Below are 16471 nucleotides of genomic sequence, written 5' to 3' on the forward strand. Positions count from 1 at the left end.
AATCTCGGGGAATTCAGGGTTCAAATAATGTTTCCTCTTTATTATATTAGTATAGATAATTTCTCACGAATTAAAGTTCATTATAAATTATGCCTGCCTGTAGCAAGTATGAAAATTAATGCTCTCTTTTCAACAGAAATAAACGCCTAAAGTACAGTGTGAACTTAAAGGAGCCATTCAAAGCAAGCTTTTGCATTATTCCGTTAATAACGGAATTAATTATTCAACTTAAACAAATGAATCAAACAATTAACAAAATTGTGCTCAACATTAGAAGCTACTTACTCCTTTTAGGCCCAAGTACACTTAAAACAAAAACGCCAGTTTTCTTAAAACCACTGTCTTTATGGTCTGAACGTGTTTTAGTGTAGTTGACAGTTGCTGTCAGTCAGGATAAACGACGGTATTTTCCTTTAAAAACTGTCTTGAAACCCTTGAAACGGTACCCCTATACCATGTTTTTTTACGTTTCATTTTCAAACTGAAAAATTGTTTTAACTAATCTGAAATCAGTCGTTTATGTTGTTGGTGAATTTGGGCCTTGGTTTCGTCGTTTATTCGTCACGATTAATCTTCTGCCTCACCCAGAAGTTTGTTTCTGAGCAGGATGGATCGCGATACGTAAATCCGTACCACTCTTAACATATAATGTGTGTCTCGCTAAACAGGCATAAAGTAATAGGATTTATTTGCGTAAATTAACTTATTTATTGCAAAGTAAAGGATGTTGTTTTTGTATTTGGGTAAAGCAGATCTTGAAGACATGCATGTTACACACACAGGTTAGGCTCACTTGCTTTCATGATGACATTCTGTCATGTTTGTGTACATCACTCTGCCCAAAGGCATTTCATCCTAGCCTGATAGGACCAACTGTTTCAGTATGCCAGGCCAGTCAGTTAGGTATCTGTGATAAGTTACGTGTGTTATGTACAAAGTTTTATATTGTTTGTGGCCAAGGACAATTTGCTGAGGGATTCTTTATATTAGCCAGAACACTACTAATTTACTGACTTGGTACCTATTTATCAAGCTGCGAAATTAAATCAAGAAAGAGTTTACAATACTAATGTTTATAAGCTCTAAGAAATAATTACTTATATTTTGTCATCAGAATTAAACAAAACGGCTATAAAATAATTCTATCCTTATGAAGTCTCCCATTTCCTCATGAAAAACATGTTCTATCTTCTTCGCGTTGCCAAGATCTTTGCTACGTAAAAGATACCTACTTATGAGCTTGAACTTTTGCATTTAACGTCAGTATTGTTGAAGTTAACGAGAAGAAATTGTATTGTATCTCTTTTATATTGTTTCATCTAACTGTATCTTTTTCTAAATAGTAATATGTGGAAACGTAGTGGATTGTACATTTAGTAACAGTTTGTGTAATTTAGAAATAATAAGAATTGTATGATTGTTTGTTTCCCAAATAAAATAAAATAAAAAAAATACTTAAAATATTTCTCACAGTGATTCAATTTAAATCCTCCGAAAGGAATTTAAGAGACAGGATCACGCCAAACACAGCTTCCGAAACTCAGAAAGTAATAAATTATTTAAAAACATAAAACATACAAACTTAAACTACTTATCTATAAACAAAACTAAAAATAAAATACTATATACAAAATAGATATAAACATAAAACATAAAATATAAAAGAGCATCGATCAGGCGTCGAAGTAGTTTATAAGTAGTTTAAGTTTGTATATACATATGTATAATATGAAAGTGAAAGTATCTGATAAATAAACCATTGACATATATTCTAGCGATAGACAAGAACATCCATACAAATAATTTACCCGCTTATGTCGTCTGTTGACATCTCGTTGACGTATTGTGACATGTAGTCATCCTCATTGATGTTAATTGCTGAAGTGTCGCTCGTATTTTGCCTACATTTTTCATTACTCAAAAAGTTTATATCTAAGTGAATTCAAAATCATGTAATATATCAAAAAGTTTATTTATATCTAATTGAATGCAAAATCATGTAATATATTAAAACCAGGAACTTATTTTTAGAGTTTTTAATATTAATTACGATGTTTTTTTTCTTAAGAGGGCTATCACAAATTTTCGCGAATTTAATTATTTTATCTTGAAAGTAAGAACATACCATGACAAAGTGAAGTCTGTTTTCATTGATATTTTACCTACTGCCAGTTTTATGGCACATCTGTTTCTGCACGATTTTCTTAATCCATAATTTAAGATGGCGGGCGGGAACAAATTAATGCATATTTGTAAAATTGAATTATAAATGAAAAGTATGATATACAAGCGTTGTAATAGCATGAACAGCGTGTAATTTTACTAACTTGACTCTCGAATAGTTTATATGTGTAAGTTTATACCTTGATATGTATTTTCTATTTTATAATTGTCGTTTCATAGACATCCATCTGACGCAGGCGTCAAAATCGCTCTGATTTGCCATTTTGGGCACTGCATAGTCTGCACTGCAGTTCAGTGTGGTAAGCTTTTTGTTCGGAACGTTCTATCTAGTACGTAGTACATATATATCGATGAAATAAACGAATTCACGAAATATGTCAGAAAAAATAAAAAAAAAAACATACATACGTGACATTAAAAGCTAAAGCATGTTTCGCGCCAATTTTACCAAGATGGCGGATTTGTGTCGCTATTCGATCATTTGTTACAATATGGCAGCCTATTACGTGGCTGTCGTGAAGTCTTTAAGCTACATTTATCATCGCCATCGGCAAACGTTTACCGAATATTGTTACAGTATACCAATTATTACATGATATTGTAGGATTGTTGTGAAATATTTCTGATTAGTTACTAGTTTTTCGATTAATTTTCCTATCATAATTTCTAGCCTGGAATTCTCTCTTTGTTTACATTGTTCTTCGAAAAATTTTCCAAACTGCAGTTTGCCTGCTTTTCTTTTAGAGATGGTTTCTCTTTTTTCACTAAGTTACAGCCAATACAGGTAATATTTAACTGAATTCGTCACCTAAAAGGGCAAAACTAAAATTGGACAACACAGTGATGTTTTTGATCATCTTTTCCAGTATATTAGTGACAAAATAACAGCAGTAGTAAAAGCTGTATTTAGTAAAACAGGCACGTCAGTTAATGTCGTTAAAGGAGCAAATGGCGCGTTAACTGCTGACCCGATTGTGTTGTGTATAACTGTCGTCTAGCCACTAACATATTTTTAGGGGTGGACTTAGGTACAATGGAGATACATTTTCGCAATTTTTCGTGGAAATACTGACTCGTTGGGAAAAGTAGCCTCTTCTAAACTACATTAAACTACATTTAAGTCCCATTAAATTATCCTGATGTCCGTTTCGAAGATAATCTGAAACAAATAAAAATATTTCAGAGAGTGAAACATAGAGATCAAGTATATATTTGGGTAAATTTTTTCGGAAAGGACTTAGTAGTTTTCAAGGCAGAACATATAATACTTAATTTCATTAGTAATTACAGGGATTGAGTACCTACAAAGAACACCTAACGACTAAATTGTAGAACATTTGTAGTTGCTATCAAAAGTTTAGTATCAATTTCTGTGTTCCATATCTGCCGTTTGTAGGTACCGTAAACGATTTATGAACCAGTACCTACCTAGTAAGCAATATTGGTGTTTATAGACAACTAGCTTCTGCCAGCGGTTTCACCCGCATCCCGTGGGAACTACTTCCCGTACCGGGGTAAAAAGTAGCCTTTAGCCTTCCTCGATAAATGGACTATCTAACACTGAAAGAAATTTTCAAATCGGACCAGTAGTTCCTGAGATTAGCGCGTACAAACAAACAAACAAACTCTTCAACTTTATTATATAAGTATAGATTAGTAAGAAGAGTAAGTAGTGAGTTTGTAACTCGTCTTTAGTTTGTAGTCCACAAAAGGACTCAAAACATTTTGAAACAATAACATAAAGACACGATATCGCCATGTGTCACGGACTCCACGTAGTTTGAAAACACGTGAACGAAAATCTGATAGGTTGACACAGTTGACACAAAACCTTAGAGCATTTCACTAGCCGAAGCGGCCACGAGAACAAATCTGAAAAAGTTTATTTTCTTAATTCTTCTTTAGTTATATCTACTTACATATGGAGTTTCTTGTTGGTTCTTCTCCACGAGACCCACTCCTTGGAACCGTGCAACTAGCTTCGTCAAACGACTTTCGAAAGTACCTTTTTGAAATAAAAAAAAGTGAGTTTGAATTTGAAATCTCGATGAAGTTGTGTTAAAAAACCTATCACGCGGTTTCTGTCATCGTTTGAACCAGGTGGTTGTTAAGAATGTACGTTTGAAAGCAAACAATTGATTGTTGTCATTGAAAAATTGAGGGGAGGCACGACAGTAGCGCTTCCAGCTAGTTCAATTATCTAAGTTTGACACACAACTGAACGTGTTCCCGCTTCGAACATGAAAACTTTTCCGATCCCGCCGCCTTTGTCCGTAAATAATATCTGGTGACGTTTGAAAGAAACAAGAAAATCATATCGGCAACTGTCATAACATTTTCGATCTTATTGTAGTGTTATTATAGACTACATTTTTGCTTGTATTTAGTTTTAGGACATTCGATTGAAAATGGAACTCAAAAATGATATAATGGATCTTTGACTCACGGACCGCCATATTTTTATTTTTATTTTTAAAAGTTTGTTGAATAGTTTAAGTTTAATAGTTTAACTTGCCAAGAAAAAAAATAATGGCATAAAACTGAGAACCTCCTTTTTAAAGTCGGTTAAAAATAAAAACTGTTTAAATGACTCCAGAGATGAATCCAGAAATTAGTTCAGTACTAAAATAAGGTAAAAGGAAAGTCTTCGTTAAAATTACCGACAGTCAAACAAAAGGGGTTGAGACAAAGACTAAAGACACAGTTTAATTTGGTCTTTTTACTTCAGATAGAATGGACGTGAAGTTTCAAAGATTTACGCTTCAATAGTTCGCTATAGTGTAGGTGTTTGTATTGAAGCCATGATTGGAGTTGCTATTTCTCTTTGGTGGTCTTTTCAGTCATGATTCGGTCAGTATTATTAAGTGTAAGATTTCTCATCAAATGAGTTTGAGCCTCTGATGCTAGCCATAATGACAGTATTGGTATATTTATTTATTTTTGCTTAAAGTCACTTTTTACTTCCAGACGTAGTAATTATTATAGTAGTTTGATTACACACAGAAACAACAACAACACACACAGACAAACAGAGTAGTCAGTCTTTTCTCCCACTAGGTATAAGACACTGGCCTCTTCACAAGACTCAGCGTTAATCACCACGCTTACTTGCGGCTTGATTTCGGACTTTGTGAACGGATTCTTCCCCTTCAAGTCTCTATCTTACTCAAGATTCTAGCAATCAAATTATGTGCTCTGTTAAGCAACGCGTAAGGTCGTCTTTCCCTTGCACTCTCAAAGTCCCATGAACCAGTAAAATAATGGTTTGTTGATAGAAAAACAATGGGAACAGGAACACTATGGACGTAAATGCTGACGTCAGGTGAGGAAAATAATGACTCAACTTTACCTCAGTAGGGTAAAGTGGACAAACTGTATGTATAGGGGTAGTGCATATAAGCACACATTTCTCCTATATCTACATATACACCACCTTTATATATGTAGATGTAAATAGAGATACTATTTTACTAATATTACAAATGCATGCAACAAGTAACTCTCAGTCTGATTCGATTTCACGAAAAAATGTCTAGTATCTGGGAATTTTTATATCAATCAATGCGCCTGGTCTGTAAAAATGCTAAAAACTTAATAAGAAATAGATACCTAGGCAATAAGATATAGAGAACATAGTTAGATAAGTATTTAACAATCTTGCAGGGTATAGCCTGCTTGAGAGAGATCCATTTCTAAAGTCGGTTTTAGCTGAACTAGGTATAGCATCTACCATGGCCTAGTGACCTAAGAAGTCTAAATAACGTGAGCGAACAATATTTTGGATGAAGACGAAGGGGTACCTCTGGACTCTGGACAATGATGGCGCCTCAAAAGGGACAGATGCCAGGAAATTAAGATTTCGTCAACATTCATGTAATAAACAGGTGCAGAAGTTCCACTGAGATACTACTATGAATTAAATTTAAAGCTGTCGATACATGCTGTAATTTTGGTGAAGTAGGGATGAGGTTTTTGGCCGTAATAAGAATGTATAGGCAGACTTTTACATACGGGATTGTTCGAAAGAGTTAACGCGACCCTGGTACAAAAAGGGCTTAAAAAAGAACATGGTGGAATTTTGTCGGAAGCGGGAGGGATCATTTGATGATTTCTCATAAAAAAGGTGTCAGCGGGCGGTAAGTTAAGCATGGGCCATTTGTGCTCGGAATTTAATTGAAGACCGCCATTGACTTTTTCGAAAATCGTTCATAATATTTTGCATTTACACTTCTGTCAACTTTCTGTATTGTGTCTCTGAATCTACATTTCCAGAAGTTTCAGTGTTGGAAGTACAATTTCCGTTTCAGTAGACTTGCGGTTTCTTATTTGTTAGTTTTTTACTGTTTGTTTATTAAATCTGCCATCTTCAGAGCCTATGTTGGGAAATTTTGATTTCGAGATTGCATGAATTTGTAAGGAAATGTTTTTTTAAGGAACTTATTTGGGCAGTAAATGCATGAACAGATAAGTATAATGTTAAACATGCAACAACTAAGAAGTGAAAGTTTTCTGAAAGATGTTTGCACTCTTTCCTGACTGAACTACTTTTTTGTTTGTTTGTGTTGCCGTAAATGAGGTTGTTATCGGTCAGACCATGCGAATAAACTATCGGAAGGCAGTTCAGTCTTCAGTGTGCGGAGGCTCTTATGTTTAAGCAACACAGCAACACATCTAGCCTTATTAACCGACTTAAAAATAAAAGGAAGTAGTCTATCGAGAAGAGTGTGAAGCCGCATGTGGAATCGAGCACTCTATATGTCTTAAATGACTCTAAAACGACTTTTCAGACCCACTCGCTAACAAATGAATAATTCCTTTAAGAGGACGAATTGGAATTTTTGGCGCCAAGGATGTCAATTTTTCTCAGTAAATACAAAACGGATCAAAATACAACTTGGTTACCTGAAAGTTCATGATATAAACCTTATTTTGTTAGTTGTAGAAACATGATTAGGTAACTTTTATAACAGAGAAAAATATATCAAACATACCTCTTTTTAAAAAGAGATTCACATATTATGGGCAAACGGGACCGATTAAAGCCTCTTAACTTTTTTAGTAGTTGAGTATATACATACTCTTTAAAATTGTAGTAGGATTTTTTATCAAATTATCATTTCTAAATAATAAAATTACAAAACCATTTTGTCGCTTACGACTTTTAGTTATAAGCTAGCGCGCGTATTGTTATCCTCGCCCCGCTCAGACGCTCCGACCCCTTTTGGCGCCTTAGATGCGCGTGCCGGTTATGGAATTATTGTTGACCACTTCCTCGCCTTAAACCACACATTCCCTTATTTACCCACTTCGCATCAAGTGGGCACATAAAAAAGATTAGTAACTCCATACAAAGTCCGGACATGACAAAGAATTTAATCAGCGTATAGGTCCGGTTTTTTATACTTTAAGACCGCCATATTCTTTGTTGGGAGACATTACGGCCTATAAGTTAGGCAATAAACTTGGGAACAGGCTAGTTTGTTGAATATGTTACGCCGCTACGGTATGGCGGATTAGTGGAATAGTAAAAAGGCTTCGTAAAGAGTGTAGGTAAACTGTTTTATGTGTTACTTTAGCTGTTTCCCGCGGTTTCATCCGCGTGCCGTGGAAACTACTTCTCGTACCCGGATAGAAAAGCTGGGGGCACTGCAGTGCCCAAGCCAAGTCTCGACCAAAGCGGGCATAGCATATCACAGTTAGTAATAGGGTAGCGCCTTAACAGTGAAGGAATTTCTCAAATCGATTCAGTATTTTCGGAGCTGTACAAAAAACTATTACCAAGAAGTTCCGAGAAAATTCGGAAAAGTACAAAAACAAATTGCAACAAAAAGCGACACAGATCATTCAACAAACTTTCAATCAGGTTAATTTAACCTCGAATTCTATCAATACTGGACAAAACTGGATCAGATACGGCATGCCAAAAGTTATCCAATTCTGGAATGTATGGAGATACCTACGTTGGGTGGATGAATGAAAAGAGAACGAAATGGGACGAAGAACGAATGAAGAGGGAATGAAAGGGGATGAAAAGGGAACCAAAGAGGACGAATAGTGTAGATACATATTATGTAGATTAAGTTCGAGAAGACGTTTAGAGTTGTGTTCGTAAGTTTGTATCAGTTTAGTTTGTGATTGAATTAATTTGAAGTTTATTTTAACTTGTGATAGCTTTATTCGAGTTCCTTTGAACTTTCTTTATATTTTCTGTTGTGTTTTTTAGGCTTGCATTGTATATAGATTTGTTTGGTAAATTGTGTACCTAGATAATCCGTATTTCTTTGGTCAGATTTAGCCAGTAGTAGGTGTCATTGTTACCAAGAATATTAACAATATTTTATGAGGCATAGTATGTAAATAGTAAAAAGTGATCTAATTACTTATTGTATTCCTATTGTTTTCCAAAATGAAATCGAATGCTTAGTAAGATTTTTTACACAGAAAATATAAATAGCCACTATTATTTTATGTAATAACAACAATTTAGTTGAAGTCCTTACCTACCAATTTACTGCAAAAAACATACAATACCTAGGTAAGCGTGTCTGTCATTCAAGCGTTAGATTGTTATTTACCTAATGCACAGTTAAGTACAGCTTTTAACTCAAATAAGCATCGTAAAGTGATGTTTTGTAATACACGCAAATGGTTTGTTTTGACATTTTAAAGTACTATTTATATTTAGATATGTACCATGTATATATGTAATTTATATTCTTCTCCCTATTGTAGGTAAAGTAAGTTTTAAAATGATGAACCGATTTTAATGATATTTCATCATCGGTAAAGATTAATTCATTTCTAAAAGTTTTCTAAAAGCATCAACTGAAAGAAAGGAAAACATTTAGTTTTATTTACACAAAAAAGTCCAGCAGGCCGTGGGTTCAGCGTGACCCCGAAAAGTTGAAACTTGAAAAACTATAACACGATAATCTTTCTGGAAAAATCAACTGAGTGCCTAAAATATTTGGCAACAATAACAATGGATATTTTTATACCATTTTCGACATAGGACTCTTACAACATTAAAAGTCGACCAACCTGTCAAAATAAGTCATAACAATTTCTATGAAAAACATTCTTATAATTTCTTTATATCCTAGAACTTGTTATTTTCTTCTTTCAAAAGCGTTTTCGTTTCCCCATTCATCTAGAAGTCTGATAAAACATTATTCGTTTATTGGCCATTATGAGTATTTATATGAGCTCCTTAATGCGACAAACAGTCATACATCAATACAGATTGGTTGGTTGAGTCAAGTGTAAGGGTGGTTGCAAACTAGCGATCGATTTATCGCCGAAGTAGGCCTACAGCATGCAAATGCGATGACGTTAAATACTTAGTTGTAATATTATAGTTGCAATACCTTAATCATTAAGATAACACCTTGGGGCCTAGTTGTGTGCAGAGTTTGGTTGATCCATTATTAAAGTACGTCTGTTCCTTCCTTTCTCGTTACAGGCATCTTCTTACTGAAATTAAGTAAACGTCTCTTATATCAGCTTTCGATTGCTTAAATAGCATAAATATTTATTTCTTATTTTAGTGAAAATAAAGTGTGCTGAAAGTAAATAATAAATTGTTTTAAAAGTTTATGTAAAAATAATGAAAAAATTGAAGCGATTCATTTTTGACACAAATGGATAAAAAAAAATTACAATCATAGTCGCAGAATCGCAATTAAGCATCCAGCCTAAGCGACGTTTCATTTTCGTTTGGTTCAGATTAAGCGACTGTTTATCCGTACAGAAATGGTTTTTCGGTTATTTTCGTCCCATTTGGGGCTATGTTACGAGACGATTATGAAATGTTTTGTTTTGGTCGTGTTTATAAATAGTAATTATATCTTTATGAATGGGTCCTAGAATTCGTGTTACATGTTTGCTATGTTTTGGCGAACTTTGAATGAAAAGTAGGACTTTATTTAGATGATGATATATTAGTATAGGTGGTGAATTATACAGCACATATTTTCAATGATATCGAGAGAAATATATTCTTTCTTTATTTGCATTTTTAACCGACTTCCCAAAAACGAGGAGGTTCTCAATTCAGCCGGTATGTTTTTTTTTTTTTTTAAATACCGACATGTTATGGCATTTTTTTAAGAGTGTTGAAGGAGTTTCTTGTCGGCTCTTCTCCATGAGACCAACTTTTTGGAACCGTGCATCTAGTGTGACTGTTCATGAGAATATGCAAATCCTGCCAATTTTTTCCATTTTAACTTAATATAATAGGAGGCCCTAAGCATATCAAACATCTTTTTTAACCGACTCACCAAAAAGGAGGGTTATATTTTTCATTATTAAATGTATCGTCATAAAACCGTTCCTCTTACCCAAAACCAAGCAATGAATAATTTATCCGGGTCGCGGATGGCGCGCGCAAATAATTTGTGTCCTCGCGAAGCTCAGTTTTATTGCGCGGACTTTTTGCACAGAAACAGATGATGGCATATTTGATTGCCGGCTCTCCGATTGTGATGAAACATTTTCTACACTTGAGTTTTTTATGGATTATTTTTCCGACCCAAATATCGACCAATAGAATTGCACCATTCGACGTCACGTGGTACAACCTACATGGTATTATACTGATAATTTTTTGAATATTTTCTCTGGTCGTTGCTATGTCAAACTGACAGGTTGTGGCCGACATTTGGGACGGAAAAATAATCCCCCGAATACCACACGAGCTTCAAAATTATCGGGTATTTCCCGATAGGTTCGTTGCAAACAAATGAAGGAGTCAAGTTTTCAGGTTAAAAAATCACGAGCGCGAAGCGCGAGTGATTTTTCCTGGAAAACTTGACGACGGTATTATAAGTGAGTATTTTTGAAATTGTTGGTTTATTTTGATTTACGGATATGTAGCGAAAACATCACCACTAAAATGTTATAAAGGTAAAATTAAGTCTGTCGTGCTTTCACGCTCAAACTACTGAATCTATTTAAATGAAAGGTATGTTCATAGATAGTCTAGGTAATAGAACTTAAACAAAAAGACCTAGACTTTATTTTGTCCGCGTGCAGGGAGTAGCACTCTCTCGGGACACGGGTGGAACCGTTGGGAACCGCTAGTTTTGAAATAAAAATGTCTCCACATCAGTGCCAGTAATTTCTTTAAAGATGAATGGAATGGAAATAAAATCTATTGTTCCTACATTTTATTCATCATGTCACTTGCAAAACGCTCGTTTTCAAAACCATTAATTAAAAGGCCCTTGCCACTTATCATGAATGGCTTTCACGAAGGTTATTAGCATATCAATTCCATGATATCTATTCTTTACTTAAACTAGCTTTTGCTTTTGACCTCCCCTTCACCAGCCTTCTTATCGTCCCACTGCTGGGCTGCGGCCTCCTCTCACCCAGAGAAGGATTGAGCGTTAATCACCACGCTTGCTCAATGCGGGTTGGTCATTGCAGACATAATAGTCCATGTAATCCTCATCATCAAAAACAGTATTTTTTATCGTCTCACTAAGGGTGCGTCTACACGGTGCATGCAGTTGGGGCAAGTTAACATGCGCAAGTGACAAATGACAAGAGCACGCGGGTGGGTATTTTGCTTTGGTACATGCGCGAGTCGCTGGACCCGCACGTAACCTGCGCATGTGCCTCAACATGCGCAAGCTTACTTGCACCGTGTAGATGCGTCCTCACTCTGTATGTTGCAGGAGAGTTTACAGGCCTCTTTCATCACATTTGTCATTTATCAATGCTAAAATAACTCCATCTGTCCGTCTGTCTCCGGTTTTTACACCAAAGCTACTCAACCGATTTGCATGAAAGGTATGTGATGGTCTAGAACGAGACAAACGACATCGGCTACATATTTATCCTGCTGCAGGAAGAAGTTGCCTCGGATATCGGGCAGAACCACGTCACAAAGCTAGTTAAAAATAACTGTCATATTTTCAGAGTGACACACCATATCTTTGTTACAATAATAATTTAAATTCACCGTAACAGACGCGATGACAAGTTCATTAAAATCTCTGTTAGCTCGATGTCAAAGAATAATAAATTGATGATGCTCATTTACAAATGTTGGCTGTGGGTTCAGTTTTGTGGATATTTAACCTATTTTGAGGTTCATAGGTGAAATTAGTTTATGGTTGAAATGTTTATGGTTACTTTGAAGTTTTCAATAGAGCAGGTCTTAAAATCTTCACAGATGTTTCATTGGCAGAATCAGTTAATTTACGAACGCAGGATATGCAGGAGGATATGTTAGATCTAGGATTGTTAAAAATACAATCATCCGAATTGAGAATCCCCTCCGTTTTAGGAAGTAGATTTTTTAGTAGTTTTATCATAATATTATGTTTTGTTAATTGCGAGATTTTACCAAAATTGTTCGCGCACATTTAGCTATTACTTATTGTTTTCCCAAGTTTTTGGGAACTGGTTATTAGATAGGTACTAGTAAACGTATTTACTCAGACTCACCTAAATTTCTATATTCTATGCCTAACAAAATATCACAGTAACTATACCTCAATTAAATTACAATTGATACAAAAGCGCGCCAATTTAAATAGTCTGAATTCGCTATTTCACGTAAATCGTAATGTCGACCGTCCCAGTTTAATGACGTTTTATCGATATGAAACTAGTGTTGTAACTTTTCCAATATAACTGGTTGAAAAGAGTGTCATTGGGATAGGAACTTCTTGGTATAATGACGAGGTTTAAGAAAATGAAGATGAAATTCAAAAGGAAATTGGAAATGAGAATGTTTTTTTGTTGTTAAAGTGTGAAGGAAATTGATGCAAACTATAAGTTTCCATAGGTTTCCGTCGCATATTGAAGGTGTTTTATGTAGGTATGTATGTATGTTTTGCAAATAAATCTTAACTTTTGTACCTTTATGTCATTTTGTACATTTGTTAGTTTTAGGTGTAGGTATGTAGTTATTTTTTTTGGCTTGCTTCAGGATCGGATAAAATGTAAAAAAAAGTTTTTGAAAAATATTTGGATTACAAAATTAAATACATACAAACATAATATGAATATTTAATTAAATGCCATTTGCCTATGCACGGGTTTGTAAAACTATTGTTTGAAGTCGATTTCAATATTTTAACGACTTTCGAGTTTTGCTGAATAAAATATGAGCTGAATGCAGAAATATGAACACAGGTTCTTGTAAACCAGTTAAAGCGACAAACTTTCATAGTATGATAATAACGAACTATTTTAAAAGGAAAAGATTTGTTTTCATGCATTTCATTTTGCACTGTAAAGTATGTACGAAAAAGCATTTTAAAGGGATTATTTTTGAGGGAAATATACAATGCTAAATATCCACTACTTACAACTAAAATACCTTATTTTCATAAGAAGTTGTGTATCAAAATTTTATTAATTTACAACTTTTTTAATAAACCGCCTAACCATCATCATCATCATCATCATCATCAGCCTATCGCAGTCCACTGCTGGACATAGGCCTCTCCAAGTGCACGCCACTGAGATCGATTTTCGGCTTCTCGCATCCAGCTCCTGCCAGCCGTCTTGCGCAAGTCATCACTCCACCGTGCCTGAGGACGTCCTACACTACGCTTGCCTAACCATAGCCATGATGTAAATATGTGTATTTCAGAGCCTAGCTGCGTCAATTTGATAACAAAACTCCACAGACGATACTCCTTACAAGTTTTTTTTTCAATCTGTGTGTTCAATAAAAGCAATGTTCACTTTAAAAAACCAGATTGTAATGGAAAAGTAACATTACTGCAGTATTACTATCTAGACTGGTCGTTAGCGGTTGCACTGTTCTCTAACAGTTGTAGGAAACTAGGAGTCTGTGTACTCCAATTATCGGCTATATCGTAAACTGGGGCTTGGAAACAAGGAAATGGTTGGAAGTAAGAAGATATTATTGTAATTCTTTATGAAGAACGTCTGATCTACTCGCTCAATCAAACTTTGTGACTGAACACATGTTAGTTTTGGACTGGCGTTGACGCGTACCTACATATTCACGAACGAATGTGCTCGAACATTTTGCTAGAATCTCGCCCTTGTCTTTATTCACGATGTCTTATTATAATTCCAAGATGTTTGTCAAAATATTTCCATACTTACCCAAATTGTTTCAATATTAGAAAGAAAGTTTAGGAGGCATAAGTAAAAGATAGAGCTGTTTTCAGGTTTGTAAAATTCATATCTATAATTTATTTCGAGAGTATTCCTGAACTATTTTTGAATGTAAATCCGGCCATCCATCACATTAGTAGGCGCAGACATGTTAAATATCTACCGACAAATTACAAAACGACACTTTTTGAATTCCCTTAAATTAATTCTGGTCAGCCAGGGTTAGGAAGAGAAGAGTGATTTATAGAGGTATGTGATATATGGTACGGAATTAGGAGTTTCTGGTGGTAGGGCTTAGCTTGTCATTTGATTTTATGGATTTTTACTCTGTCATATTAATTTTATATTGAAGATTGATACCAAAGATTTTAACACTGTTCTGTAACAATTTTTTGTATGGTTTAGCGAGATATTTATTTGTGTGATTATTGAGTTTTATATTTGAAAAGAAACCGTTAGTATTTACTAAAGCCATTTCAGGCAATTAAATCATCATTTCAGTTTTAGGCAATATTATAATAATAATTATTTCATACATCCAGCGGGGTCAAAAAGAGATAATGGTATAACTAATACCTGTAAACACTTAATACAATATCACCCTTAGTTACCTATCTCTTAATGGAATCAAGACCACTTCAACGGCTCTCAATACAGCATCTGGAATGCTTTGACAGTTCAAGCATAGTTTAATTAATTGTCATAGCTGAACAGATTAGCTTCAATCAGTCTTTGACCCTTGCAGCCACTTCTTAGTTACAAGTTCCTGGAATTTAGGCGAAATTTCACCTGGACTGTGATGCACATAAATGTTACTTCTGGTTTACTCGCTCCAGCAAACATCATCATCATCTCCTTTTCCCAATTATGTTCAGGTTGGCTACCAGTCTCTAACCACATGCAGCTGAGTATCGGTGTTTTACTAGCTCCAGCAAACAGTTGTAAGTAAATCACGTGCGAATATTACTGAATGTCCGTGAAATTGCAACTTTTGTTCGCAAACACATGCTAGCAATGGACTCGCACCGGAGCATACACAAAATTGTTCGCGAACATTTGTGTGAAAATCTCGTCATCTCAGTTTGAAATAGTTTTAAAACCAAAAATAAAAAAAAAACGAGAGTATTCGAAAAAAGAACATGTACAAAAAAGTTTCCATTTCAAAATTGCTAACGTCAACGTTCCGGTGTTGGTATAAAATATAAGTTTTTGCTAGGCCCAAAGGCATTTGCGTATAGGTTTTAGGTACCTATATCATGTACGTTGATCATACATTTGAATGTATATCAGATGACACGTAACTGTCCAGGGAAATCACTGTCAGGTGGGTACCGGAGTGACATGTGTGTTGCCAGCCTGTTTAGTTTAGAGGGCAATGTACGGTGGGAAATTATTGCGAATATGTTTTTTGAGGAAGAAGTCTATGGGTTAGATATGTTCACATTTTGTCTAGTATATCAAGTAGACACATGTTACCTTACTAAACGAAGTCTGTAACAGCGCTTTCACACTACCTAATTTTCGGCTCGGTTTTCCTGTCGCTACCTAGATGTCGGAAATATAACAGAAAATCCGGTAGTGGGGAAGCGCCGTTTGTGTTTGTTGAACGCACATGGACATAGTGCATAGAGGTTTTATTTTCTAACAAGTTTTGTATTATATAACGGGTATATGTTAGTTTTTAAGGTATATCTATGAGCCATTGCTGCTTGTATGTAAAAGAATAAATAAATAAAGTCTACAATGTCGACAATACATGGTCCATATTGGTCTTCATTCTTTTGCAGGGCAAAGCAAGAAAATAAATAAAATTTCGGGTTCACGACAGTTCATAAACTCACAACATGACTGAAATATTTATAGTTTTGACACGTTCAGTACCTACGTTACAAAAATAAGGAATTACATGATCCTCCCGAGACCTTTCACAGATGAAAAGAAAAACAACATTTATAGGTAAAAATAGACTGAAATACAAGTTTTTGCCATTTCCTTGTCACATTTAATCAGAGAAAGATTTTTGTGTAGGTATTATTTTGATATAGGTACATTAAGGTGTGAAAGTTAGCATTTTCTTGTCGCGATACATAGTTTATTCACCTTCAGGGTGGCATGATAACTTGTTGTAAGACTGGCAAACTGAAAATTTGCTTTGAACTAACTAAGCTAAACTTGATGA

This window comes from Helicoverpa armigera, chromosome 21 (genome assembly GCF_030705265.1).
Source record: "Helicoverpa armigera isolate CAAS_96S chromosome 21, ASM3070526v1, whole genome shotgun sequence".
In the NCBI taxonomy this organism is placed as follows: Eukaryota; Metazoa; Arthropoda; class Insecta; order Lepidoptera; family Noctuidae; genus Helicoverpa; species Helicoverpa armigera.